At 33.5% G+C, this 14,413-nt stretch overlaps 1 non-coding gene across 1 annotated transcript; it reads left to right on the top strand.

Annotated features, from left to right (window-relative positions):
* The first annotated feature begins 2,749 nt into the window (after window positions 1-2,749).
* TRNAN-AUU (transfer RNA asparagine (anticodon AUU)) lies at window positions 2,750-2,822 on the top strand. Its single transcript has one exon. It is a non-coding gene; the product is annotated as a tRNA-Asn (tRNA).
* The last annotated feature ends 11,591 nt before the right edge of the window (window positions 2,823-14,413 follow it).

The following is a 14,413-nucleotide window of genomic DNA, read 5'->3' as shown; positions in this document are numbered from 1 at the left end:
CAAATGTAGAAAAAATCTGTCGGTTAAAGTAGTACTTCTAGCAAAAAACTAAAAAATTATCCAACATTCTGTGATGAAATTTTTTGTGTGTATTTATGCATGTCATATCAACAATATGATGCAAGATCACTTCTCTACCTTTGATAGATTGTATGATAAAAAATAAATTCATTTTAAAAAATTGTCAAATATCTAACACAAAATAAAAAAAAATGTTTATTAGGGAATGTAGTTGAAAGAGCATGATATTGTAAACACGAGTTTCAGCAATAAAGTAAAAGAGAGAGAACATGAAAAAGTTAAAACGTTTATGAGTTATGAGGGAAACACTTCATCACTGAACTTTTCATATAGCAGAAGGATAGTATTTTACACATACCAATTTTCATTATTGTACAAGATATAGTAATGGAGGAAATAGTATATTATGCAACGAGCCTATAATGGTAGTAATTAAGACGCGAGTATGTTTGTGAAACGAGCGCAAGCGAGTTTCATAATTTTCATACGAGCGTCTTAATTACCATTATAGGCAAGTTTCATACGACTTTTTATGCTCGACCATATTTCTAACTTGAAATTATTCATAAGTATTCATGTTATTCTTATCTGACTGGGGAGCGGAACTGACCTTGTGCAATATCTCGTAAATTGTGAGATGTGCGCAGACGCGAAAGTATTGATTTTTTTTTCCGAGAAACAAATGTCATTGACCTTGATATAATCTAGAGAGTAAAATAAACATTAATCTTGATATAACCTTGAAATTGATTTAGACATTGAAAAACGAGATGACAAATTGAATTTATTTGAATATTATTTACAATTAACGCTAATTATTATAGTAACAGAACATAACCTTCTGCGACAGTATTGGATTTCCAGCCTCCGTGACGTTTCGCTAGTTGTCTTTCGATTGCATATCCGAGAATAATCGATACTTGCGCTTTCATATTGCTACAATGGTGTTTTCTGATTGGTGGAACACCTGAACTTTAATGAATAGGTGTACTTTAATTGTAGTATAATTACTACATTTCGGCATGGTCGAGCATAAAAAATATTTCCAAACAATTTACTGTTGTAAGTTGTACCTAACCCCTTAACTGATTTTCAAAGCAGTTGATCAAAATTAAGTATTAGAACGATAAATTGCTAATATGCAATAACAAAATAACAAAACTGTCATGTATGGATACAGTTAGAATCTGCAGACTAAGAAAGACTATGCGGCTCACCTTACCAACTATATGACTTGTCCTCTTCATGGACACAGTAATGCACTCACCTGAAACAAAAGAAATGCATGGTTATGAACAAGACCTATAACATTAATTGAGGCGCTGACATGGGAAAGGTAGTAACTGCCAAAAACAAAATTTTTCAAGGGAAGCAAAAAACAAATTTATGAACAGTTTCTCACTTAAATTATTACAGAAACTGCTTTAAATGAAAGGCATACACTCATGTTTGTGTTACATATGAAATTTGAAAAGTCTGGCACAGATTTATCTGTGAAATCCTATTTTATGAAAATACAACATTGAAATCACTCCTTAGCCAAACTGAGAATTAACGTTATTTATACATTATGCACAAATTTTTCGGTAAAATGCATGATACTTTTCATCGAGGAAGTCTAACATAGATAACGAGTCTCTGCTTTTTGGCATCAGGGACGACTGGTCTTCTTTGAAGGCGTTGCAAGCACTGCAAGTTAGTGATTGACGTTAATGACTGTCTTTTCTTAAAAATCCTGTGCTCTGTCCACATTTCAAGGTCATTAAATGACTGTCTTGTTTTTATTAGAGGAAAATCAGCTCTTGAGAGTCCAATCGAGTTGAGGGTGCTGATTTTGATAGGAGTTGTATTCAAAAACTTGTCGCATTCTGCAGAAAAGTCGAAGAAATCCTCATCCTTCATCATTATTACATTATTAGGCCTTACCTCTTCTGGAACCATGATCTTGCATCTTTTTTTTTTCTTTTCTCTATGATGCAAAATTCCCTATCACATGGCATGTAGGAATGTTCTGAAACCAGGAATTTCAAGTCCACTGAATCAAAATGTTTCTTGGCAATAATGTAAATCAGAACCATTAGAATCATCCGATTCTTATTCTGCCCTGCACAGTTATCAGCCCATATTTCTCTAGACACACTCTGATGTTGTAAAAGGAGTTACTACCTTCTCCGCGCCAACAGTTGAGCACATACAACTTACATCTAGTGACTACGTTTCCAACTTCGTTTCATTACATACGGACATACTACCTTCTCTGTGCCATTGGCATGGCCATTTACTACCTTCTCAATGAAAAACCTAAAAATTCGAATTTTTGGCAGTTACGACCTTTCCCCTGTCAATGCCTCAAATGTGCAGGAATTTATATGCAGGGTATACCCTTCTTTTCCTGCGAACAAGAGTATTTTAGACTCTATGCTTTCATTTCGTATATTTATTTGACACTTCTAAAGAAAAGATTTCGTAATATGAATTTCATTTCTGGACAACAATTTTTTGTAACTATCTTCACCTTTAATTACAAGTCATACTGTCACAGTTTTTAAATCCAGAAAAGGCATAAAGACGATTACCTTAAATAATTTCGAAGGAAAAATTGTTCCGTGGCCGGGTATCGAACCCGGGACCTTTGGTTAAACGTACCAATGCTCTACCAACTGTGCTACCCGGGAACTCTACCAGATACCGATACAATTTTTCCTTCTGTATCGGTGTCTGGTAGAGTTCCCGGGTAGCTCAGTTGGTTGAGCGTTGGTACATTTAACCAAAGGTCCCGGGTTCGATACCCGGCCCCGGAACAATTTTTCCTTAGAAATTATTCAAATCAACTTTACAGGGAGTTATACTTGAAAGCCTGATTTGCAAGATTACCTTATTTGGTCAGCAGCTCTATGAGAAATAAAATGTCTTGACCTTATGATCAGATTCATTACTTGTGGAACCCACCACTTTCTTATGTGAATTGTATTGTATGTAGCATTTAAAACCGTAGTTGTTAAGACTTACTGAACCAATTTATTGTCAGAACAAACTATTCAGTATAAGAGAAGATTGACCGAGATTATCTGGGCTATTGCTCGTATTTTTTCAAGATTTTTCTTCGTCAATAAATAGGGAATATCATCAGCGAGAAATATGTTAGAATCTATGTCGTAATATTGTAATATATGTAGGCGAAATGAGGGAACAACGATTTAATTACGAGAAACTAAACTCAATTTTAATTAAGATCACAAAAATATATAATCCGCAGTCACCCTTCCAGGGCTGATTTAAAGTAAATCCATTTTTTCTGTAATAATAATAATAATAATAATAATAATAATAATAATAATAATAATAATAATAATAATAATAATAATAATAATAATAATGATTTATTTAACCTGGTAGAGTTAAGGCCATACTGTCTTCTCTAACACTCAACCAGGAGTAAAACTGCGTTACAAAAAACACTACAAATTTACAAAGTACACTACAATTTTACACACAAAACTGAATAAGATAATAATAATAATAATAATAATAATAATAATAATAATAATAATAATAATAATAATAATAATAATAATAAAATGTAAACAACAAGTAAGTAGAAATCAAACCCAATATGTAACATAAAGAAATAAAAGAAAAAGCATAATAAAATGTGAACAGCAGGTCAAAATAAATGAGACATACGAAGTATAAAAAAGTAAGACAATTAATAATAATAATAATAATAATAATAATAATAATAATAATAATAATAATAATAATAACAACAATAATAATAAGAACAATAATAATAACAATAATAATAATAACAATAATAATAATAATGTGGTAAATGTAGATTAACATTATATAGTTAGTTTAAATGTAACTTATTTCAGGCAGTGAAATAACTAATATTTCAGAAAATTTGTAACTAAACTTAAAAAAAAAAATATATTTTAAATTAAATCCATTTTTACTATAATAATGTGGTAAATGTAGATTAACATTACATAGCTAGCTTAAATACATTACAAGTACTTAAATAAATTTCACAACTTTATAACTAATATTGTAGAAAATTTGTAACTTAACTTTTAAAAAAAATAAGCCTTTTTTCAAAATAATATGGCAAATGTAGCTTAACTTTATGTAGTTAGTTTAAATGTATTACAGGTACTTAAATAAATGTCACAACTTTATAACTAATATTGCAGCAAATTTGTAACTTTATAATATATTTTTATTTTTATAGACCTTTTTCCTCAAATTCTTTGGGTTTTTTTTAGTAGTATACGTTGAATGTAGACAAGTTAAAACATATGACAAAAGGAAAAGGGAAAAGAAAGAACAAGAAAGAGAATTTCAAATAAACCAGAAATCAGCAAAAAGAAATAAAGAGAAATAAAAAGAAAACAATGAAGAAGCAGGAGGAAAAAATCGAAAACAGTTGAAAACCTCAATTTATTGTATCTTGAAATATGTTTTCGCAGTCCTCATTTATTCCAACAGAGAACTACTAATAATCTTATAGTTAAGAATTTTTATCCCTCTGACAACAGTTAAATCGATAATATGTTTGAGGATGTTGTAGCATCAAGTAAAAAAGTTAGTGGAACTCGTCCCAAGTGTTATCTGTTGGACTTTACTTCTTCCCCCTACCGAATCAGAAACTCAAACAGAAACTTGTGTCATTTCTCTGCAGGAGGAGGTCGCCTGGAATTGTTTAATTAAGAGTTCCTGGAGGAACTGTTATGCCGTTGCTTGAGCAACCCTCCTCTTGGAAATTTGATGACGTAAAAACTAAGAACGCTGTGATTTATAAGTGTTGAGAGAAGCGGATGTGTTAGACAACAATATTGTAATATAATCGTACCATACGAAGCAGTGGAGAATTAGACTTTCGACCCATGCTTCATTTATACGAATTTTCAGTTTATTTAAATATTTACGGTCGGTTCCTATCTTCCTGATAAGCCTGCTTTTGTCACACTTCAATTGGAACTCTCCCTATCAGTGCATGTATCGTATATAACTGCGTGAGTTCTTTTAGATATAACTACGATAATTTATCTGAACTGTGCCCCTATAAGTAAAGCATGCGGGCTATTCCATATGAAATTGATCAGTAAAAAACCTCGCATTTTTTATACTCTATTTATAAAAGGTACTGAGGGGAGTGCATTTTCAAAAATATACTATCGAAAGTCAAACGGTTTTCGTACTATTGAGCGACAAATTTAGCGTACTTTATAAAAACAAGCCTCTTTCAGCGCTCAGAACTCTGGAACCATTTACTGAAGAACATTGAACGAGAGCTTATTTTGAAACTGACGTTTGGTAGATTATGTTAAGAAGTAATTCTTATTTTTGTTTTACACAGAGAGACAGATAATCTGATTTTACTTGCTTTTAGGCTTTTTGGCCATTTGTAAAAATGTAAAAAAATACTGAGAAAAAACCTTCCATTATTAAGAGGGATTCGGCATTGTTTGCTTAGTGGCTCGGCAATAAGTTTCGAGGGTATTAAATAGATTATTTTCACACGCCTAGACTTGAACGGCGCAGTACCGCATGCACTGGCCGAGAGCTGAAGATAAGCGAGCGTTGGGCGTCATTTTACTCCCGTGTTTATGAAAACCTGCGATAAAGCTAGCACAGCCATGACTGCTAGACGACACATCACGTGTTTGTCTCCTGGCCTTGCTTGTCTCGGCTAGCTCCCGCATCACAGTCAGCTGGTTAGTTCACGCGCGTATACTATTTATTTTCTTTATTTGACATTTTCAATACTTTCTTATCAACGTCCCACCAGTAAAAAAATATGTATTTATTTGTACTTTCAATGCGGAATGTAACCATATATTTTTAAAATATTTTTTTGTGGCCAAAGGCGTCTTAATGAAGAAAAATCTAAATTTCTCCATTTCTATAAAAAGCAAGAAAAAAAGTTTACATGTCAATGTAAACTTTAATTTCTCAGCATAAAAAACCATGATTTTGATCATTGGGTGAAAGGGTTTCGGAGCCACAACAGTTTAAAGTTGCTAATTTTATGAAAATACGATAAATTTAAATATTATTGATTTAAACATTATTAAGTACTGATGCCTCAAACTTTGCACAAAGCATTATATCACAGTTGTCTACGGACATAAAAAGTTTAATTATATTTTAAAATTGCAAGGTCAATTTTCCCTACATTTCGGTCGATTTGAGATGGAATAGCCCATTCGTATTACGAAGATGAAAGGTACTAAGTTCCACAATGCCCGACAGGCGACGTAAACATTGCCGGCTGAGTGGGGAGATGGATAATTGCTATTGAACTAATGGCAGAGGTCTCTTTCCACGCTTATCTTGAAGTTGGACAACTTGAATCGTTCTACCTGTGCCCAACTTCACGATAACCCTGAAAAGTGACCTCTGCCAATGATTTAATAGCAATTGAAGACTTTTCAAATTTCATTATATTCAATCTAATGGAGGAACATTCATATGAGAATATCATACTAAATTCTCTTTGTCGTAGCTCAACTGTAAGTGAGTCATTCGTGCGTCAAAAGTTGTAACCTTGCATAACTGCTGAGTGACTATCTGTAACTCATTCTCTGAATTTTAAAAATATCACTTGTTCATCTGGAAACTTTACAGTGTTTAAAATCTTTGAATCTAATTTAAAATGTGTTTTAAGATTGCAATTTTGTAAATGCACTTCAAATTCTGTTACTCCTTAGTCGTTATTTCGATATTTTGGATTATTGAAGTAACTTGTTCAGTTTTTGTGCCATTATTATGTTATTATTAGGTTTTTACATGCTTATATTTTAAAGGTATGTAATAGATTACTGTTCACTTTGATTTCCTTTGTGTTACAAATTTTATTGTAGGTCTGCCAAAAGGAAGCTCTAACGAAGTATGCACTTCAACTGCTATACAATACTCCTATATGCTACCGCAATGTTACTCATCAATATGCTTGGATACAAAAACAGTCTAGATACAAAGCACTGAACCTAACACTTGTCTGCAAATGTAATTTGAATCTCCGTAACGAGTTTATGACGTCCGAGCCAAAGTTTAACTGTTCCATGAAGAGTAGAGCAAATATTCCGCAATAAAGCGACCCAGATACTTCAAAATTACATCCTGATCATTGTCAATAAAACTGTTAACCTAGCTAGAAAAGAAATGAAACGAAGTGACGCTTTGAAGCTTACAAAGAGAACTAAAACAGAATCATGGCTAGCGAAAATAAATTATTTAAGAACTATTGAATGTAATAAATAAAGAAAGAATTGGAAGATTATTTAAGAACTAAAAATAAATTGTATCGCTTTTCACACTGAAACATATTGATGTAGCCAGATACGGAGGCGATACCTGGCATGTGAGCTGTGCGAGAAGGGACAGAATCAGCTATCAAAAACAGAGTTTGTTTAATGATCGTTAATATTGTGGCGTCATGCTGGAATGTTCTGGGGCCTGTTTCATAATGTTTACAAGCTTTGTAAATTGTAAACTTTGCTTGTAAATTGTAAACTTCTGTTTCACAATCTTTGTTTGTAATGTTGAACTTTACAAAGGAAATCAAATCTTTACAAATTAAATTTTGCTCAATTTACAAGTATTCTCCTTCACAATGAAGAGTAATTTTACAAACGACTAAACTTTACTTGTAAAATTAGCACATTTTCTACAACACCTCTGAGATGTGTAAAGTTTGATATTGCAACAAATTATGAATAAATACAATAAAGAAACACTTATTAAATTGATTTTTGAGTAACTGGATAATATTAAGAATTAAACTAAAGCAGTTTTGATGTTATTAAGGAGTTCTAATGACTCAGACAAAGATATTGAATTTAGGCCTAATCAAAGGAAGACGTATACGTAAAATTCTCCGGACAAGAATTAATAACACGTTCGTATCATTGTATAAATTTAATGAAAGGTTTCGAATGAGTCCCGCGCTATACTTCAGAATACCGCGTAAGTATGTGTATACGAAGACTATATTTAATAAATACTCGCACTTAATAAAGAAGTTCCTTGCACCAAAAGTAAATAATTCAATAATGCAATAGCGACACTACTTACGCGGTATTCTGAAGTCGTTTCGAGTCCCGTTTCGCTGGAATCTCTCCTACAAGATATGGGACATCATATCCAACATCCAAAAGAGAAAAATGATGCCCTAACCTCAAAGCGAGAACTGTATTGTTTTGCATTGGATGCATACTAGCTGTCAGTTCCGTGGGTTAGCAGATAAGCATGGAATTTCTAAGATATCAGTGTGAAAAAGTGCCCACAGGGTAGTTGATGTTGTTAAAAGAGTTAAATTCGGAGCAGGTTTTTGATCACCAAAATGTTATTTACTATAGCACAGAATTTTTATGCTGCTGATGGGATCACTAATGTTTGAGAGGTTAGGAATGCAACATTAATAAATACTGATGGATCAACACAAAAAATTAACCTGATTTTGTGTTTAGATATCGTAATTATTTTATCAATTGCATATTTGTACGTGGACCAAATCTGTTATTTACTTATTTGACTGAATTTTGTGCTAACTTTGGTCATTTAAGTAACAGACGTATTGGTATACTCGACCAATCACATCACATGAAACTCCATTGTTGCCAATATATAAAAATCTAAATACTTTTATTTATTTCTTTTTAACAATACTTTATATTTTCTGTTGGTGAAATATGAATCAGCAAGCTTAGAATAATCTATTTTAGTACAAAATATAAACATATGTATCGATAGTAGTAAAAATACAGCGACTTCAGCTCTGCTCCTTAGCGATTTTTGTAAACTGTCGTTGGCAATATTATGTAACCAATAATGCGTACTATTTGTAAATTTCTTTAGCTGATTTTGTAAAGTTCGTCAGGCTTTACAATTTAATAAAATAGCATTGTGAAACACAATTTACAAACATTTGTAAACCTTTATTTGTTATTTGTAAATTGTTAATTTGTAATTTGTAAGGATTGTGAAACGGGCCCCTGGTCGCGTCAGAGAGCGGAGAGAGCAAGGAAAGCATCTAGAAGCGCATTTCTCTCGAAAAGTTTAAAAACCACGCGAATCGAAGATTCTAGAACATGTGGTGTAATAAATAACACCGTGAGTGGCCGACAGAGAGTCAGTCAATCTTGAAGTCTTGTCTTGGACAGTAGCGAGCGACGGGGACCTGAGTTCGACGTGCAATGGACCGCAACTGGGAAGACCTGGGTTCGACGTGCAGCGGACCATAGCCTGAAGACCTGATCGAGCAAGAATCCATAAAATGAAAATTGACATCTATAATAGAGCTGTCGCAGAGACATATTTTTTGTTGATTACGAAGTTCGGCATTAAAATAGTTGTGCAATGCAACATTCAAACAGCCAAATGGGGTTACCAAAAATACTTTTAATTCAGACTTAATTTATGTCGCCACAATTAACGCGCTATTGCAATCACACGGGCGTGGTTACAACCATAGAAACTCTTGTTGCAATACTATATAAACCCGTGTTTTGAAAGTTTTACAATCGAATCTTCAGTATTTCGTTTGTATCAAAGGCAGCAAACTGGAGTATGTGCATATATGCAGTGTGCTACCAACTGGTGTGAGCAATAATTATCGAAACTCGATACTACTGAAGCGTTACCAACCTCTCAATGATGTAAATGTATGCACAAAAGCTTAACCTAAACCTCTAGGGCGGACCAGAGTGCAAAAAATGATACTGTATATGAATTTGGCCTCAGGCAATGATAGTTATGTAGAGATGAGTAGAATTCCCTTGTTGCTTGTATGATGGTTTGAGGGAGAGTGGGGAATTCTGTATTTCACAGGAAATTGAGAGAGGGTAAAATTTAAAGTGGTTATCAAAAGCTAAACGTCAATGCAATGTCACATGCTATTTGTGTACGGGGGAGACTGCCATCAAATTAACATGGACAACAGCAATAGGTACAAACAGTGTAAAATTTCAAACGTACTGCAAAGCATATTCACTTCATGCCCATTTCGATTTGAATCACAAAAGCAATAGTTTACTGATGTGGCGTGTTTTAGGCTGGTGTGCTGGGATATACCTGGAGGAATAAACAGAAGCCGTGATTGAACATTTCTCTGGGTCCTCCATCGAGAGTGATGTTGGAAGTACTCACAACTCAAAAACATTATGAGTCGATTTCTAAAACGAGGTCTAGCCCACGGCCGTGGCTTTAAACCGCGGTTGGATTTATAAAACGAGGTCTCTTTCATTTTTCTGAGCCATAGCTCGAAACCATGGTCTGAAGCAGAGACCACGGCTGGGGTAGGTTTAAAACCACGGCTTCATGTATACAATATGGAGGTAGTAGATCAGCTGGATGATTATCAAAGGAAAATTTGTGTCTACGAGTATTAAATCTCGGGATTAGAGTGATGAGAGATATAAATAATCCTTTGTAACTATATAACGATGATAATTTCAGGCGACTATTTCGATTTTCGAAGGAATCAACGCAAAATTTAACAAGAATGCTAAATAATAATCTCCAACGAAATGCAAGAGGTGGCAGGTTGATAATTTTTTTACATCCTCCTGTTGCTTTAAGGGAAGTAAGATATAATATTTTACATTAATTATACCTTTATGCCTATAAGAAGATATATCTTAATTCTGAGTCTTATATGGCAATAGAACCATACTACATTTTAGTTTCAATTGAAATTTTAATCCAGTTAATATTTAGGTTATTAATTCATTAGAATGGGGTTTTCAGGTAGTTAATGTTGGTAGTAGTTATGAACAAACGATAAACTACAACATAAATGTTCGATTTGTGCTAATTATTTGGGAAATATCACTCTGGTATCTAAAAATCTGTTTCCTGTTAAATACTAAGAAATGCTAGTATTTTAAATGCACGTATAATCTTTAAATTAGTAAATATAACAATACCTTACCTGAGAACAAAAGAAGTGACTTATTGCAATTCAATAAAAATATTAATTCCAATGTTCATTTATTTCTAATATCGACTGTGTACAGGAATAAAAATCGATTCTTAGCTCCGTTGCCATATATAAAACCCACGAACCTCGGTTTCTTCTCAAGCCGCGTCTCGACTTCGTTTTAGAAATCGCGTAAGGATTCAGATCTCGATCGCGGTTCAAAAGCAGAGGTTTCGAACCACGATTTCGCCCGTGTTTTAGAAATCGACCCTATGAGTTTGCACTGTGTCATGAATTTTATTCGATGCAAGATTAAAGGAAGAATGTAATCTGACGTGATACAAACATTTGATGATATATTATGAAGCCTCACCATATATTGGATTCCTGCAATAGTTCGTAGCGTTTTTTCGCTGTGACAAAAGCTTTTTATTAAGTCATGACCCCTATGAGCTTGAAAGTTTAAATACTGTAAAACCATGAATTGTATGTTTTAATTCGTATTTTGCTTGAGGGTCAGTTTGGTCCCGACGCAAGTATTAATGTCACAAATTAGTTCGCGAGTACTTCAGTGAAAATGATGATGATGATGATGATGATGTTCATGATAAATTATTTGTTGTAGTTTCTGATGAGTTCACTATTAAGAAACACCCTTTGTTTGCATCAATTTGAGTTTTCAATTGCTATTGTTTACAATGAACAAACTAAACGACATTTCATACAAGTTGAGAGGATGCGAAGGCATTCCTTTCCCCTTCTACTTGCCCTGAGTCCGCCAGTAACAAACCGGCAGCTGTTACCTCTTATACCTGCACCCCCCAAGTTGTACACACTAGCAAATGAAATATTAAATAAAGTACATAAGTGGATGTAAAATACAGTGACACAGATGTTTGACAATTACATGTTTTTGTGTATTTTAGTGTCGTTCTTACAATATTTCCAACTAATAATTAAATTAAGGAATGTTAGTTTGTATTATGAAGTCAGGGGGGAGCGACACAGTGCAGATTGTCCCATTGTGTGTGCTGTAGAGTAGCAACTAGCGGTGCAGAAAACATTTATCTTCTGCTGCCAGTAGCTTTTTAACGTGCCAGTTGATTTAAACAACAATAAAATGAAATATAAACGCTTCCTATATATTTTTGAAATATCGATTACCGGCAAATATTTTTAATAATAAGAATTTTCACTGTGTTCAAAGTAAATTAGTCGAACGTTAGTAAGATGGACAGTAGCATCTTCCCCTTCACGGATGGTAAAGAGTGTGAGTAGAGGGGAAAGCCTATCAACCAAACTGAAATGGGGATTAGTTCTTTTATCGAATTCGACATGTTTTCATGTTGGTTTGATATCGATATTGATGTGTTTTGATATTGGTACAGTATATATCATGAACTAGCTGTCGTATCGAATTCGACATTTTTCATGTTGGTATGATATCGATGTTTTGATGTTGGTACAGTATACATTATGAACTATGTATCGTACCGAAACCGATAGGTGAAACTCGGCTAATTCCGCAATATTAAGAAGTAAATCTATCAAAATTTTTATCAAAATATTTATTGAAAAATATTATCAAGGTATGTAGACATGGACGAAACCTTTCATTACCAAATGAGATAAAGAGACCTATTAAAATTCAAATATATTTAGTTGTACATTAGAGTTGGAAAAGAGCAACCCGAGTAATTCCGCAATAGGACTTGGCTAATTCCGCAGTCGTAAATAATTATGATATACATTATGAAAGTAACATAAAAGGAACAATTTGTATGTAACAATGCTCACTTTCTTCACAGCTGTGTAGCAAAACACGAAAAACAGCCAACTTTCGATGTTTCACTGTATTGCTACATTATATATTAAGAAACTAGCTGTCTCGCTCGAGTCACAAATTTATACCCGTCCCTGCCTTATGACAATCCTAAACCTGCATATAGAATGTTGATTTCCAACCAGTACTGCTCTATTTTTGATCCGGGACCGAACTAGTACTGTTAAATTAATGAACCGGGACCGAAGTGGTATTGATTACTTCTTGGCTCCGGACCGAACTAGTATACATTTACCAGGTGGCCCGGGTTCGAATCCCGGTCGGGGCAAGTTACCTGGTTGTTTTTTTCCGGGGTTTTTCCTCAACCCAATATGAGCAAATGCTGGGTAACTTTCGGTGCTGGACCCCGGATTCATTTCACCGGCATTATCACCTTCATTTCATTCAGACACAAAATAACCTAGATGTTGATACAGCGTCGTAAAATAACCCAATAAAATAAAGTATACATTTTTGACCATAGGACCGAACTAGTAAATTCCGTGCCTAAGATCGCAGGTTAGTGTCCCGGCCACTGCAGTCAATGGTACGCATGCAAGATGCCGGGGTTTCAGTTGACTGCAATTGAAATAATTTTTAAGAACAGGAAAAACATCACAAAAGAAAAATTTTGAAATTATTTTAATGAAGTGTAATGTTATTAATAGGGAGCTGATTTTTATGTGCTAAAAATTTTAATATATTTATTTTTATGTGCTAAAAAGTACGAAAATATTTGCTAAAAATATTTTTTTTTTAAATTTGACAAAAATACCTTACTTAGCTTGAAAAAAAATGTTACTAGGTACTCACCCACCACACTAAATGCGGTAACATCCCGTTGCTTTCCGCACACCACTATCTCTTTCGCATCTTATTAAATTCCAGGGGGCCCAAGCGTGGAGATGAGGAGAGTGGATTTGACTAATTGGGCCCTCCGGACTTCACCGAAAGTCACGGCAAGGGTTAAATATTAATTATATCAAGATGTTTGACCCGATCAGAGACCGGAAATCTCAATTAGCCTTTGCCCCCCGCATCCTGGACTAGCTTCTACGAATCATCAGAAAATCTTAGAGTGTGATTGGGCCAATTTTTCCAAAAATGTTTCCACACTTTTGCCCTCGTAGCTCAGCGGACGAACGTCGGAATTTAGATGTCAACGTCTCAGGTTCAATTCCTCGTTACTCCTTTTCATTTTATTGTGGTTCAAGATAGTATAATGTAATAATACAAAAAGAAAAACTAATACCAGTATTATGCAACTGGATTTTTCCAAACCTAATATTAAATTTATGTTATTTATATCGCTAAAGAACGATTACAATATAAATAACTTGAATATTATTGATACAGTATCACTAAAGAACGATAACAGAATATAAATGATAAATATCGGTTTGTTTAATTAATATAAGATATTATATAATACGTATTTAATTATCTAAATAAAATAACCTATTTTACAAAGAAAGATGGTTATTTGTGTTATAATAATTACTTACATAAAATACAGATTATTTATATTTCGAAAGAAAAATAACAATATAAATAACTTTAATATTATTTTATAATGCTAATGAAGGAAAACAGAATATAAATGGTAACTTGAATATTATTTATATCGCTAAAGAACGATAACA

This window comes from Periplaneta americana, chromosome 12 (assembly GCF_040183065.1).
Source record: "Periplaneta americana isolate PAMFEO1 chromosome 12, P.americana_PAMFEO1_priV1, whole genome shotgun sequence".
Taxonomy (NCBI): domain Eukaryota; kingdom Metazoa; phylum Arthropoda; class Insecta; order Blattodea; family Blattidae; genus Periplaneta; species Periplaneta americana.
This window is presented reverse-complemented; position numbering and strand designations above follow the sequence as displayed.